General features: G+C 39.4%; 1 protein-coding gene across 13 annotated transcripts in view; it reads right to left on the bottom strand.

The window, feature by feature from the left end:
• Positions 1 to 15,521, bottom strand: part of LOC138746747 (protein TANC2-like) — a 502,350-nt gene that overhangs the window by 426,334 nt on the left and 60,495 nt on the right. For 9 of the 13 annotated variants that reach the window (XM_069905106.1, XM_069905108.1, XM_069905110.1 and 6 more), the window contains 2 exons: positions 8,590 to 8,623; positions 3,797 to 3,992 (listed from right to left, as the gene is read on the bottom strand). The exons of 1 other annotated variant lie outside the window; for it this stretch is intronic. The gene's annotated coding sequence lies outside the window, so the exon portion shown is untranslated. The remainder of the gene's footprint in view (positions 1 to 3,796; positions 3,993 to 8,589; positions 8,624 to 15,521) is intronic. 3 more of the 13 variants (XM_069905100.1, XM_069905101.1, XM_069905104.1) reach the window with 3 other exon arrangements.

Below are 15,521 nucleotides of genomic sequence, written 5' to 3'. Positions count from 1 at the left end.
TCAACCATGACCTCATGCACTGCCAAATAGAGGCCACCTGAAAACTGGAGGAGCAAACCTAATATTCCGTCTGGGCACTCTCCAACCAAATGGCATAAACATCGACTTCTTCTGATTCAGTTAAACCCCTCCTCTATCTTTCCCTTTCTCTCTATCTCCCAGCTCTCTTCCCTCTCCATCAGAAAGTTTCTCCCTTCCCCATCAGCTATTTTCTCTTCTACCCTCCTCCTAGGACCTGTACCTTAGCCTGTGCTCCTCTCCCTGCTCTATCCACCTTCCTCCTCTCCCCTCCCCCACGTTTTTATTTAGGTGCCTGCAAGATTTTTGCTGACATCTTGACACTGAAACATTGGTTATCTTTTGCTTTCTATGAATGCTGTGCGACCTGCTGAGATTCTCCAGCACTTTTGTGCATTGTATAATAAACGCTGATTTCTTCAATTATTAGATTTAAGGACCAATTTAAGGCAGAAATTTGAGCCACTAACAGTTTTCTTTTTATCATGGTAGCATTGTACAAACATAAAAACTAGCTTGAGCTAGTCCTTGGATTCAAAGCTAATATTAACACCTGAAATGATCCCTTATCTGCAATCAGGAATTCACTCATGTCTTAAAAACAACTTCAATATAATAAATTAGGAATCAAGGAGTGAAGATGGAGCTGATTTTTAGATCACACAAAAAAATAAATGAATAGCAAAACAGGCTTCTCTGCTATGTAACATCAACTATTATGGTACAAATTGGGTATAATGGCCTCACGTGCTTCACCAAACGTCAAGTGCCAAGCTTAAATTGGAGTAAAAACAATGCTGGAGAAACTCAGCAGGTCAAACACAAACAAACATAAAGACTCATAAGCAACATTTCAGGCTTGAGATAAGGACTGAAGTCATAAGTTTATTGTCATCTGATTGTACAAGTACAACCTGAAGAAACAGCGTTCTCCGGTCGACCATGCAAAACATGCAGACACACAATCAGACATAACACATATACAAACAATACATTTGCAGGACAAGTATTTCATCAAATAAATAGTTTCACAAATATGAGAGTCTCAGATAATTAGTGTGAGCAGTTCCTTTTAGTTATTCAGCATTCTCGCTGCCTGTGGGAAGAAACGGTTCTTCAGCCTGGTGGCGCTTATTCTGATACCCCCTGTATCTCTTCCCAGATAGGAGCATAAGAATATAAGGTGAAAGATGCTGCATGCAGGGTGGAAGGGGTTCTCAGAGATTTTGCACGCCCTCTTCAAACAATGATCCCGGTAGATCATATGGGGGGGGGAAAAGAGAAGAGAGACTCCAGTTATCTTCTCTGCCACTCTTATAGTCCTGTGGATTGGCTTCCGAACCATTTCTCTGCAGCAACATTCTCACAGTGATGCAGGTGGCCAGGACTCTCTCAATTGAGCTCCTATAGAAGGCTGACATAATGGTGGCTGGTAGCCCTGCCCGCTTCAGTCTGATAGTGAAGAGATGTTGAGTGTCCATGATAGGTAATTGTGAACTCCAAGGAACTTGGTGCTTTCCATTCTCTACTACAGAGTTGCTAATGTGTAGTGGAGGGAGGTCATCCCTGATCCTCAATGTCCACGATCATCTCCTTTGTCTCGTCCATGTTGAGCCTCAGGCTGTTACTCTTGCGCCATTCCACAAGATTTTCGCCCTCTTCTCAACTTGATGACACTAGGAGTTGGATCTGGCAATGCAATCATGGGTGAGTAGCATGAACTGAAGCAGACGGAACACACAGCCCTGAGGTGTCCCAGTGCTTGACGTTCTGCCACCAACCCGGAGAGACTCTGGTCTTTGTTAGATCCACAGGATCCAATTGCAGAGAGGGGTGTTGAGTTCCAATGAATACAACTTCTCCATCAGCCTCTAGGGAATGAGGCTGACGCTGGGGGCATCTGCAAGCATTCCCCCCCCCCGGACAGGTCCTTGACAGACACCCACCCCCACCCCCCACGTGCTTCCCTCAAAATCACTAAACCCCCCTCTAACAATCATCCTGGTGCCAAGCCTGTATTAAATGTCAAGTTGTAGTCAATAAATAGTAGCCTGGTGTATTCTCTAGGTGGGCCAGGACAGATTGAAGCAACAAGGCTTTCGCTTCATCTGTGGAACAGTTTCTTGTCTAAGCAAGTTGAAATGGGTCCAGGGTCCCTGGGAGGTGTGCTTTTATGCATTCCATCCCCAGACGCTTAAAACTTTTCATAATGGTGGAGGTCAATGCCACAGGGCAGTTGTCATTGAGGCCTGCTTTGTCACCCTCCCTGCAGGAACAATGGACTGCTGCAGTGAGGTGTTGAAGATGTTAACTTTAAGGTTGCTTTATTTAAAAAATCTCTTCAATCAAGTGTTCCAAAGAAATTTCCAAATCAATATAATTTGTCGTCAAACATGCAAAATTTCCCAGTAAATGTACTATATTTCTTTTGGTTTATTTTGTAACTTTCAACTCTAGTTGGCACCATCACATCTATGGTAAGCAGGAATAGCTATTTTTGAATTCAACTTATGCCACATTTTTGCAATGGTGGTGTCTAAGAAACCATCCACTTGCCCACAAGCAAGTAGACCTACCCTGACAATATGAATGAGATAGGTTTACCATCATTTCATCACTGTTCAAAGTGGTATGCAGCGTTACAAAATGGCCCACACAACTTGAACATACATAGCCACATTCCTCATTCCCAGAAAATAACATTCACATCTTTTAATTGCACTTGATCATTCCTGCCTTATATGGTGCAGATCAGTCTTATTAAACACCCACATTCTGAAAATTGGGCATCACATGAAAAATATCCCCAAAATTTTATTAAAACCAGCACAGTGAAAAAAGGAGTACTACAAATTAATCTTAGTTTGTAACAAGCAAACTAAAAAGCAGATGTCAAAAAATTAGCTGCAAAATAAATTTTTCAAAATTTAAGGAAAATTATAGACCCACATTCATTACCCCATATTAGCAGTTTCCAGTTCATTGAACATCTTTACATCACACTACACAAATGTGAAAACAGCCCGACAAGTCCTTTCCAAATGTATGATTCAAGAAGGTTGCTTTCAAAATTCAAGGACAGAAAAGCTCTTCTTGGTGACACAAGGCCTTAAAATCATTAAAGTTCTATCTCAATTTTTTTTATATATGCAGAAGTCGGCATACAAATTAACTTACATTTTCTGCATCAAGAACTGATGAGAATGATTACAAGATTCTAGTGAATTTAAATTGAACAATTCAAACTGAAATATTAGCTTTTATTAAAAACTAATCAGTGTTTACAAAATGATTTGATATCTATAAAGGATGAGTCACACCTTGAAACATTATGGTTAATATCTTATAAGAATAATTGAATTAGGATTAAGGCCAGAGACTCATTGTTCTACAGTCAGATCAGGAATGAAACTAGCAAAGTTAGATTGGTATTGGAGAAGTCAAGAGATTGTTCCACAGTGAGGATGGATCAGAAACTGGGGGATTCTTTAGTGGGGAAGGACAATTTTAATATGACAGGGGAGAAGGAAGGAGACTGAAGTGCCAGTTCTCTAGTTAAGCACTGTTGTTCCAAGGTCATTTTCAGTTGTGTAACCCTGGAAATAAAAAGTGTCATATGATTGAATTCATTCGATTTTCGGTTTCTCTACCACCATCTTTTGGAGGATATGCAGTGGGTTTGCAAGGGATTTAGACCTGTAACTTGACCTCAGAATTCATCTCTTGACATTTGTTCCTCATTTCCCATTCCTGAGCCAATTCAATAAAGTTCACTTGCCAGAAAAATGTTGCCAACTCAACTTAGATTTTTCTTCAAGGGTGGCCAAACGAAGGAAGGCACTGCTTCCAATTCCTCGCCTTCTTGCAGTGACTCGCTTCTTCTCTTTTGCCCACATCCTTATAATATCAATAGAAAATCATTGCTGCCACTTTTAAGGTGAAACTTGGAGGTCATATTTAAGTTATATCAATTTCTATAATGGAAATAGAATGGCAAGCAGTTATCAAACATCTAACCCTCAAAAATTACAACAAATGAATTTGTTTTCACTATTCTATAGTCTTAGTCTGAACAGAATATAATTGCTGTTTCTCGACTCAACAACTATCAATTAAATATTGAGCTTTTTTCTTTTACTCACAGTAAACAATAGCCAGTAAAATTACTAAGTAACAAAGATTTTTAAATATTTGTTTCCAGATGCAACTACTAAATTAAGAGAAAAACTCTTGTGGATAGGATTCATGCAGTGGAGCAATGCACCTTGTAGAAGTAATGAGGTAGAGGCTTCAGAAAGTCAATGCAATATTTGCACAAATACTGTCAAAGACAGACTTGCTACATGCGACTTCTACCCATCTCAAATAGCACATTTTGTTTTGAGACCTCATTAATCCATAAAGTAGTCCAAACAAATCTTCAAAGATTCAACTTAATTCAAAATATCCACAAAGACTAAAAATCAATTACTTTAAAACAGACACTCCAAGTTCACTGTCCTGTCTTACTCAATACCTTTACTTTATCTTGATCCTGCCTACCGAAAACTCTCGCACCAAATGTACCCCACAGAAATTATTCATTCAGGAGAATCATCAATGATCCACTTGATCCTCTTCACAGCTGTCCCAACCTAATTCTATCAACATAAAAGCCTCTCCCATTTTTCTGTCGGATGATTGTGTAACCTTTCACAAAATAATTACCGATAAGTGTGAGGGGCTTCATTTTGGGAAGAATATGCAGTGAAGGGGAGGGCACTGAGGAACAGAGAGATCTTGGAATAACAAACGGTTCATCATTGTTTGAAAGTGGAATCTCGTGGATAGAGTGGTAAAGAAGGCTTTTGGTATGCTGCCCTTTATAAATCAAAGTATAGGATTAAAGGAGTTGGGAAGTGATGTTGAGACTATTCAAGGCATTGGGGAGGCCAAATTTGAAATTGTGCAGTTCTGGTCGCCAAATTATAGGAAGGATATCAATAAGGTAGAGAAGGTGCAGAGAAGATTTACTAAAATGTTGCCTGGACTGCAGTATCTAGAATACAAAGAGAGATTAATTAGACTGGGTCTTTATTCATTGGAGCGTAGAAGGTTGAGGAGGGGATTTGATAGAGGTATTTAAAATTTTGAGTAGATGTGAATAGGTTCTTCCCCTTGAGAGTACGTGAGGTTGGAATGAGGGGTCATGAGTTAAGGGTTAGGGGTCAAAAGTTTAGAAGGAACATGAGAGGGAGCTTCTTCACTCAGAGAGTGGAATGACCTTCCTGAAGAGGTGGTTCCAGCAAGGTCAATTTTGTCATTTAAGAAAAAGTTGGATAGGTGCATGGATGTGAGTCAATTGAAGGGCAATGGGCAGGGTGCAGTTAAGTGGGATTAGAGATCACTTAAATTGGTATGGACAAGAGGGCCCGAGATGGCCCGTTTCCGTACTGTAATTGTTATATCATTTATTTGCCTCAACTATTCCCTGTAGTAGCAAGTTGCATATTCTCAGCACTCCTTAGGTGAGAGATACTTCTCAATTGACCATTAAACTTTTAAATGTTTTTAGTTCGTGATCAGCTATGCTCTTTCTCACAGCAAATATTTCCTCCATATCCATCTTATCAAAACCTCCTATTTTGAAGATTCCATATAACCACTTACAGCACAGAACAGGCCAGTTCGGCCCTACTAGTCCATGCCGTAACAAATCCCCCACCCTCCTAGTCCCACTGACCAGCACCCGGTCCATACCCCTCCAGTCCTCTCCTATCCATGTAACTACCTAGTCTTTCCTTAAATGTAACCAATGATCCTGCCTCGACCACGTCTGCCGGAAGCTCATTCCACATCCCCACCACCCTTTGCGTAAAGAAATTTCCCCTCATGTTCCCCTTATAATTTCCCCCCTTCAATCTTAAACCATGCCCTCTAGTTTGAATCTTCCCCACTCTTAATTGTCTGTCCCTTTTAAAATCTTAAACACCTCTATCAAGTCCCCTCTCAATCTTCTACACTCCAGAGAAAAAAGCCCCAGTCTGCACAACCTTTCCCTGTAACTCAATTCCATTAAAGCTTTATTTATAAACTGAAAAACCCTGCTTGTCCATTTTTGATCATCTTATCCAGATTTTTGTTTCCTGGGTGGGAGAGTTAAGGACAAGAGGCCAATTAAGGGTGTCCACTCAGAACAGAGATTTGTAGGAATTTTTTTAACCAGAAAGTAGTAAATCTGCGGAATTTGTTGCTACAGGTGGTTGTGGAGGCCGGGTCATTGAGTGCATTTAAGGTAGAGATTGATAGGTCTTTGTTTAACTAGGACATCAAAGGTTATGGAGAGAAGGTTGGGCAGTGAGGCTGAGTGGGAAAATGGATCATGAATAGCAGGGCAGATTTGACGGACTGAATAGCATATTTCTGCTTGTTATGGTCTTATAAAGCTTTAGAATGCAAGAATCATAGTATCTCAATAAAGAGTAAGATTCAATTCTTCAAGTTGCAATGCAGCTTAGTTTGACTGAGCTGTGATTGTAATTCAACGAGTCATATAATTTGGCATTAGCAAATTTGATCACTATGAACATTGAAAATTGTATTTGCATGGAACCATTAATATTGTAAAATCTTAAGATATGTTATGGGAAAGTTATGGTAAAATATGTTTTTGCAAAGGGGAGGAGGGGTAAAAGAAGAATTATAATCTTGTTTTGCTTCCAGTGCCAGAATTTCTTGTTACAGAAGACTTTTATGGCAATAATTAAATACAAAGTTTTTCATATTGTTTAGCTGGAAATTTTAGATCAAGAACTGGAAGTCAGACCTACCACATGACAAAACAAGAGAAATGCAGTACTGGGTATTATTCTAGTTGCCAAAAGATGTAATTATTTTTAAAAACATGTATTCTAAGAACCAATCAGGAAAACTCTAGATGTAATGGTGCCGCTGCAGAAGAGTCTCTAGCTACAACAACATGGATAGGAATGGAACGGAAACAGGAAATAAAGCAGTCAGTGCGTCACCAACTTTGGTGGAGACAATGGTTTTCCATCTGACTAAGCACTAGGCCTGGCACTCACTTCCCTGTCCACTTCAATGATAATGAGGTGGATGTAATAGCTTCAAGTTCCTGCAGGTAAACATCTCTCGAGACTTTTCCTGGCCCACCCAATGGGCAAGGAACCACACCAGCACCTTTACCATCTTAGAAGCCAGAGGAAATTTTGCATGTCACCAACATCCCTTAACAATGTCTCCAAATGCATTCATGAAAGCATCCCATCAGAGGGCATCACTATATGGTACTGGAACTGCTCCACCCAAGACCTCAAGAAATTTCAGTGGGTTATGAATTCAGCTCAGGCCTGCTGCTCCATCAGCTCCATCCACACTGTGCTACCTTGGAACATATTAAAAGACTTATCCTAACCTAGACATATTATCTTCACCGTCTTCCTGTAAGGAAGAAAACTTGTGTGAGATCATGCACCCCCAGATTCAAGGGCAGCTTCCTTCCTTCAACTATCAGACTCCTGAAGTGCACCTCACAATAGTAAGATTATGTGAATTTGCTCTCTACCAATTGCTGCACTTTGCACTTCAGCATAATGATCTTCCAACTTTTATAAATCTATTCCAGCATCAAATCTAACCCTTCCAAACCTCACAGCTTGTAACCCTCTATTTTTCCTACAAGAATCTTAAATCTCCTATTGTTCTAGCCTCCACCACAAGCCATTCATTCCAGACACCCACCATTCTTAGAAAAAGTTACCTCTAATATCTCCCCTCAACCTCCCTCTCTCACCTTAAACAGAGATTATCAGGTATTGGCCATTGCTAAGCTGAGAAAAAGATGCTCGCTGTACATCCAATCTATGCCTCAAAATCTTATAGACCTCAATTAAGTCACCTCTCATTTCCTGTCACTTTATGTGCAAGATGTCTGGCTGGACTGCTCTTAAAACAAACTTTATTACTTCATCTTGGTGCATAATAAACTTGAATTTTGTCTACAACTTTCTAAATATCTCCACGTTTTTGTTTTTAATTTCAGATTTTGAGCACCTGCATTTTTTTTTTAAAACTTGGGTAGGAATGTAACCTACCCCAATGACATTTGATTTACCTTCTCCTGGAATCAACTGGCTCCATTCTTCAAAGGGGCTCTTTTAATCAATAAACTAAAATAACATATACATCACTTATGCATTGCCATTTATCTGAACTCAATATAATTAAAACTATACATTTCACAATGAAAATCCCAATGCATTTTTAGAATGTCCAATTTAAACAGGTAAAGAACTACTTCATGCAATTATTTTTCAATTGAATAAGCACATAACACAATTATCTTACATCGTACCAAGATGACCAGCTCAATTACAAGAATCATCTCAACTGAGTCTACATTCGTCAGATACCATGATTGCTCAATTTCACAATCTTCTTTGCCTACACCTTGAGTGATGAATTTTAGCTGTCACTAAAAGCGAGTAAAGGTCATTCCAGCTGGCAAATTTACAATGCACATTTCAGGATTTCTAAAATTTTATAAAATTTATGATGAGAAAATACATTTACCTTTATCTCAGCTGGATAAGAAGTTTTTTTATTCCTGTCATAAAATTGAAGGATATGGCCATCAAAAGTTGATACATGTAGATGAATTGATTTCATAAAGAGTGCACAGATGGAAATAGACCTATTGTGGTAAATAAGGCATAACTATTGAAGTAAAACATCTATACTGATTTTTTTTTAAATAAGTATGACAATTTCTTTACCAGGTTTCAATTTCACAACATTCAACAATTTACCAAAATTAACAAAACTAAAGAATATTAATTTTAAAATTCTTGAGATTTGTACTTGTACATAAATACACCAGTGATTAAGGAAAAAGTCAGATTTAACCATGAAGTTTTGAAATTTCTAGAATTAATCCTCGTTATAAAGATCAATGTGCAAAAAAGTTCACAAAAAAATCTTAAGAAAACAGAGAGTAAAGTTCTCAAGCTATCAACTACAACTTTACCACTACATCAGATAATTTAGCAATAAAATCATAAACATGTGAACAAGAACATATTCAGAAAATATTTTTTCTAACTGCTGGAGCTAAATTCACATGTCCATCTTTGAAATGATGAATCAGTCATTCAATGGAAATTTCCACATGTTTGTCACTGAATGATTAAACATAGCCAGGACCCAATTCAGGAACCTGGAGGTCAACTATTGACAGTTTGGATAAGACAGAGGTGCACCAAAGAAAAGGTACAAGGACTGCCTAAAGAAATCTCTTGGTGCCTGCCACATTGACCACCGCCAGTGGGCTGATATCACCTCAAACCGTGCATCTTGGCGCCTCACAGTTTGGCAGGCAGCAACCTCCTTTGAAGAAGACCGCAGAGCCCACCTCACTGACAAAAGGCAAAGGAGGAAAAACCCAACACCCAACCCCAACCCACCAATTTTCCCCTGCAACCGTGTCTGCCTGTCCCGCATCGGACTTGTCAGCCACCAACGAGCCTGCAGCTGACGTGGACATTTTACCCCCTCCATAAATCTTCGTCCGCGAAGCCAAGCCAAAGAAGAAGAATATGGATGAAGCAGATAAACCCCTCACAAAGCCACTGGGGGAGCCTAAGTACATCTTCCTTAAATATTTAAGTACTGTACCCTATTTTATTTTGGAGAACAGAGACAATAGCAGAAGTTCAATTCCATAATTGCTCCTCATTTCACATTTAAGCTTCAATAACTCAAACCTGAACCTTAATGTACAAAGAGTAAATTTTGATAGAATGTAATAACTGATGGAAATATTCAACTATTTCCTCCTAAAATTAAAAGAAAATTTTCCCCAAATAGCTGATTTAACCATATTATTAGTATGGGTTAGGCGACTTCGAGATTACTGAAAATTTTGTTCCTTCCTTCACAGAAAATACTATTTCATAATCTATTTCAAGGGCTGGTTTCAAATTATTAAGCAGGTACATTAAAACTGTGAAGTTAAAAATAGTCAAATGTTATAACCAGATGCCACACAGTGGTGTGAATGTGGTTTTGCATCTGGAATTTACCTCATTTAGTTTTGTTTTTACATATATCCTGTTTTAGTTTTCATTTGATCTCAGTATATTTTCCATAGATCTTTCCTTGCCATCCAGTATTGAGAGCTATGTTACTTCAATCCCAAACTTACTTCCCTCAGCCACATCTTCTTGTTTCTCCTCTTCCACAGTACATTATGGGCACCAATCTCCAGGCCAATGAGACAAAAATGCTACTTCAACCATGGTGTCTACAGAATTTTGTGACTTACTCCAAGCAACATGAGGCACTGACTCAAGAAGGCAGTCAACATCCCTCTGGTCATGCGTTCTTAACACCACCACCTTCAGGCAGAATGCACAGAACCCAATGAAGTTATGACTTCTTGACTACACCTCCTTTCATGCATTTCCTGCAAGGAGACCATTGCATTCTCCCAGTTTCTCCATTGCATCGGTTACATTTCACAAATTTCCACACCATTCCCTTAGATGCCTTCCTTCTACCGTAGCTGACAGGGCTCACACTCACCATTCCCTGCACTACTGTGAATGTGGGTTTGAACTTGTGTTTTAAGAATAAATTGGATAAATTCATGGACGGGAGCATATCAGTGGGATTATGAGATGGTTGGCACAGACTAGAGGGGCCAAATGGCCTCTTTACTGTGCTATAGCATTCTATAGTTCTGCTCTACCACCTCTTTCCATAGCCATAACAAGGATACATCGACTTCGGAGCTCATCCAACTCTACAAGTCTCTGCAAAGGATCAGCTTCCACAATTTACACCTCATTTAACAGCACATTTCACCTCCTAACATTCCAAAAGAACTATCCCCCCCCCCCCCCCATGACAGTTATTCCTCCATCTCCACCAGCGCTCCTCATTAACAAGTTCCCTTGCAAATGCAGAAAAGCAACACGTGATTTTATACTTCCCACAATCCTGGCTCTGTTTTCTAGAAGCATCATTCACTTACACTTCCTCTGATTTAGTATGCACTAACTTTACGTTACTTGCTGACTTAGTATAGGAGGAACAGCATATTAACCAGTTTGGCTGTGTATTACTTACAGTGTTGGTGAACAATGAGTGTCACTCCAGTGCCCAGTCAATCCTATTTGTGAAAAGTAGATTACATTTGATGTCAAGGGAAGGTAGAGGCAGGACCCAAATCAAGAACACAGGAAGTCAGGAATATGGATAGGTTTGCAGGCAGAACTTGAATGGAGTATGGAGTGGTGCCAGAATCAAGCAAGTGGATAGATTTGCAGCTGGAGTCATAGGTCCAGAGTGCTTACATGTCTCAGCTTGTTTTGACATACAAGCTGAATTTTATGTCATAGTTACATCCACAGAGGGATATTCTAGATCACTGCTGCCTTGATGGCATTGCCAGCATTCTTCAATGTATCAGCATTTTTAGATATCCATAGGAAGACTGTGCCTTGTGAATAATATTCTGCGTTCACAATGTAGATCTTCTCTAGATTGGAGACACAAAATGTTGAATGGGTAAATGTTTGGCAGAATGTCTATTCAGCGCCATTGACCTTTTGGTTTCTGCTACCCTCCCCTTCTCTGCAACATAAAACATGCTGGTTTTCTCAGATTTCTTGTGCTGGTAAAGGGTCACTGACTATCACTTAACTCTCCCTGCAGATGCTGGCAGAATTTCTGAGTGTTTCCATCCTTAAAAATACAAAATGATTGGAACTACTGAAAGTGAACCAGGATCATCTTCAATTTAAGATGTAATACTTTCCATTCCATTTTAATTATTTTTGTGAGAGCACACCAAATACAAGTACAATTCTAATAATCAAGCACGCTTGAGACTGGTAATCCTGCACAATCAAATTTCACATTTATAATACGTTTTTCTATCAATATTTCACTTTTTTTCAAAAATATGTTATACAGTAGACTGGTAACTTTTACAGAAAACCCAGCAATTTAAAGAGAGTGTAGCAAAAAATGGCCCCAGTAAATTTAAAGTGTGGAATCCAGTACTCAAATGGAAGGGAGCATTAGAACCAGCACCCAATGAGCCAGATTATAAAATATGACTCTATTTGGATATTCGTCTGATCCTATCAAAAAGAAATTGGTTATCTCTACTCTCCATACCATCTCAAGTCATACGTCGGATAGCATGGTTAGCTTAGCAGTTAGCACAATGCTATTACAGTGGGGCATTGACCTGGGTTTGAATCTGCCCCAACTGGTGAGGAGTTTGTACGTTCTCCCGTGTCCATGTGGATTTCCTCCAAGTTTCTTCCCACCTCCCAAAGACATACAAGGTTAGTAAGTTATTTGTCACGAGTGAATGAGTGATGTAGGTTTGTGGGACAGAAGGGACTGCTACTGTGCTGTGTCTCTTAATTTAAAACATTAAGGCATACATTTGAGAAACTGTTTTTGAAAAGAATAGCCATCATGTCTAGCCACTCCTAGTAACTTTAACAAGGCAACAAGATTAATTCACTTAAGTAGCAGTTATTGCAATTTTGGGCAACTCATAACTACTGACCCAAAAAGAGTACATGCAATTCTCACTACTTCAATTACAAATCAAATCAAACAATACGTACTTTGAATCTTATCTGGAGCTTAGCTACCCAAACAGAATCTGATGGATTCTGCCATGTATGCAGAGTTCATTTCAATTCAGGTCAGGCAATGCCTTGTCAGGTAGCGTGGTTTTTGTTACTGGATAGTGATCATTTGCGAAAGAAATGCAAGAAAGTTGATCATTTCAGATAAGTTTAGAGCTCAATTTTTTTTAATTTTATGGCAATGGAAAATAAATTATGAATACTTGGGCTCTCATTGGGATTCAGGTTTTTAAACTTTTCCTGACAAAACCTTTTACTTAGATACCACTGCACAAAGCAGAAGTCACATATGCCAAAAAGAGTTATTCCAGAGCTTTGATAATATTAGAAAGATAAACAGAATAGAAGGTGGAGGGTGGGTAGTTCCAACTGTAAAGGATGAAAGGACAGCAGTGAGAAAATATCTTGGCTCAGAAGATTAGGAAGTAGCCTCAATATGGATGGAGAAGAGAAGAAAGGAGGCAGAGCAACTCTGATAAACAGACAACTCATCAAGAAAGAATGGAGACTTGTACTGAATGTGATGCCATCATGGGGAACTTGAACTTGCATATAGACTGGGAAAACAAACTTGACAAAGCTTGCCTTAGGGGCAACTTAATGGAATACTTTCAACAGTTTCATAGAGAATGCCTTAAAGGGATTCTCTATGAAACTATGAAGTTTCTCTATGAAACTATGAAGGGAACATACTTTTTTTTTTAAAACTCTGGTCATGTGAAATTAAGCAGGATTAATGTCAGGATTCTCCTGCAAGTGCAATCACTTAATGATAGGATCTCATGCTCAGTTTATAACCAAAACTACAGTTTTTAACCTCACAGATCAGCGAAGGGCCGATTAGAAAATTAGTTTAAAAGATAGAGCAGACATACCAAGAGGAAGTACAGAACCAGTCCCAGAAAAACCTCTGACACCAGGCTCTCGAGGAAGGACATGCAAGCCATCACAGGCTACATAGTGCAGCAAGGCAGAATTCTAAACAACAGCACATCCCTTCCAATGAACTTAACACATTCTGTGCTCATTTCAAGCAAGAGCCAGTAACCCAGTAGAAAGCACCTCTCCTACCTCAAGCACACATGTGCCCATGGTCAATGCCACATCAGATCAGCCTTTCAGACAGTGAACCCAAGGAAAGTCACTAGACGCATCCCCCATACCTACGCAAACCAACTGGAAGCTGTATTCACAGAGATGTTCACCCTCTAACAGGCTGAAATGACATCTACCAACATTAAGTGCTTCAAGAAGTTGCTCAATGCCAGCCTATCAGATGGCAATTGCAGTTCACATACTGTAGAAACAGCAGATGCCATCTCCCTGGCCCTAAATTTAACCCTGGATCTCCAACAATGAAGGGAAGTACAGAGAGAGATGGAGCAACTTGAGGTTTGGTGCTAGGATAACAACCTCACGATCAATATCAACAAGACCAGTTATAGGCTTTGAGGAGAGGGGCAGAGCTCACTCCCTGGCCCACATCAACAGTGTTGAGGTGAAGATAGCAGACAGCTTTAATTTTCTTGGGATAAACAATTTCAGTGACGTCCTGGTCTACCCATGTTGATTCAATGCCCAAGTGCACCAGCTCCTCTACTTTCTATCTATGGTTGAGGACCATAGTGCTTCATGCTGTTCAGAGGACTAGCCCACAGACCTGCTTGTTCACAGTTTTCCATCAACTACTCCAGTTTCCTCCCATATTTCAAAGATGTCCAAAGTGGTTAACTAATTGTTGCAAATTTATCCATTGGAGTACACAAGCTGAAAATCTAAAGTGAAATTTATGGGTATCTGAGAGAGAACAAGTTGCCCGACTACGGGGTGAATAGGACTGATGAGATTGCTGTTTTGTAGTAATAATAGAGCCAAAGAACTGAATGTTTCCCTTTGCACCACAACCTTATTGATCAGTAATCTTTGATGATTCATCTAAGGAGGCTATACACCTTGGGGCAAGAATGATTCATTAAAAGGTCTGGAAATTGTGGAAAATGAAAATTTAAATTTAGACATACAGCACAGTAACATGCTCTGTTGGCCCACGAGTCCGTGCTGCCCAATTATACCAAATTGACCTATAATCCCAGTACATTTTGAACAATGGGAGGAAACCCCACTCAGATACAAGAACATACATACTCCTTACAGACAGTGCGGTATTCAAACTCCGATCATTGGTGTTAACCACTACGCTAATCGTAAGACAAGCTTAAAATTGAACCAGAACCAATATAATTCACAAAACAATTATGAACCAAGCTTCTGAATTGAATCACGAGCAAAGTTTTGAATATTCTTGTGAGTAGAGTACACCAAGAGGCCATAAAGAAGCCGAAGTACAACACAATATAGAAATGCAATTCAATCAAATACAAGATGATTTTATTGGTTCATGCTCTTGGCAATATCTTTATACACCCCTAATTACTCACCCATCTTTATAAAGCAGTATCCAATTCTAATAGGCTTCCAAACAAGTTATACTCGTCAAACATTATGAAAGATGACTTTCAGTGATTTATTTCTATCCAAGCACACAGTTGTTACAAGGCAACGGTCTTGAACTTGCAGAGGGAAAACAAATCAGATGTCCCTATTTCAATACCAGGTTGAAGCTACTTTTCAGATCAGATCCCAAACATGCAGCTCATTTGCTCAGATGAGCTGCCATTAATAAGCCACCTATTGATCAGCTGATAAATTGGACCAAACAACTGCATGTGGAATTTAATCCTCATAAGCACAAAGTAATGCATTGGGTGAAGTGCTAGGATTCGAGTGAATATTTAGGACAGTGGGTCCTTGGTGTGCAAGCCCATTAATCCC

The sequence above is a fragment of the Narcine bancroftii genome, chromosome 12 (assembly GCF_036971445.1).
Source record: "Narcine bancroftii isolate sNarBan1 chromosome 12, sNarBan1.hap1, whole genome shotgun sequence".
Taxonomy (NCBI): Eukaryota; Metazoa; Chordata; class Chondrichthyes; order Torpediniformes; family Narcinidae; genus Narcine; species Narcine bancroftii.
The sequence above is the reverse complement of the archived record's forward strand: the minus strand, read 5'-3'. Positions and strand labels throughout refer to the sequence as shown.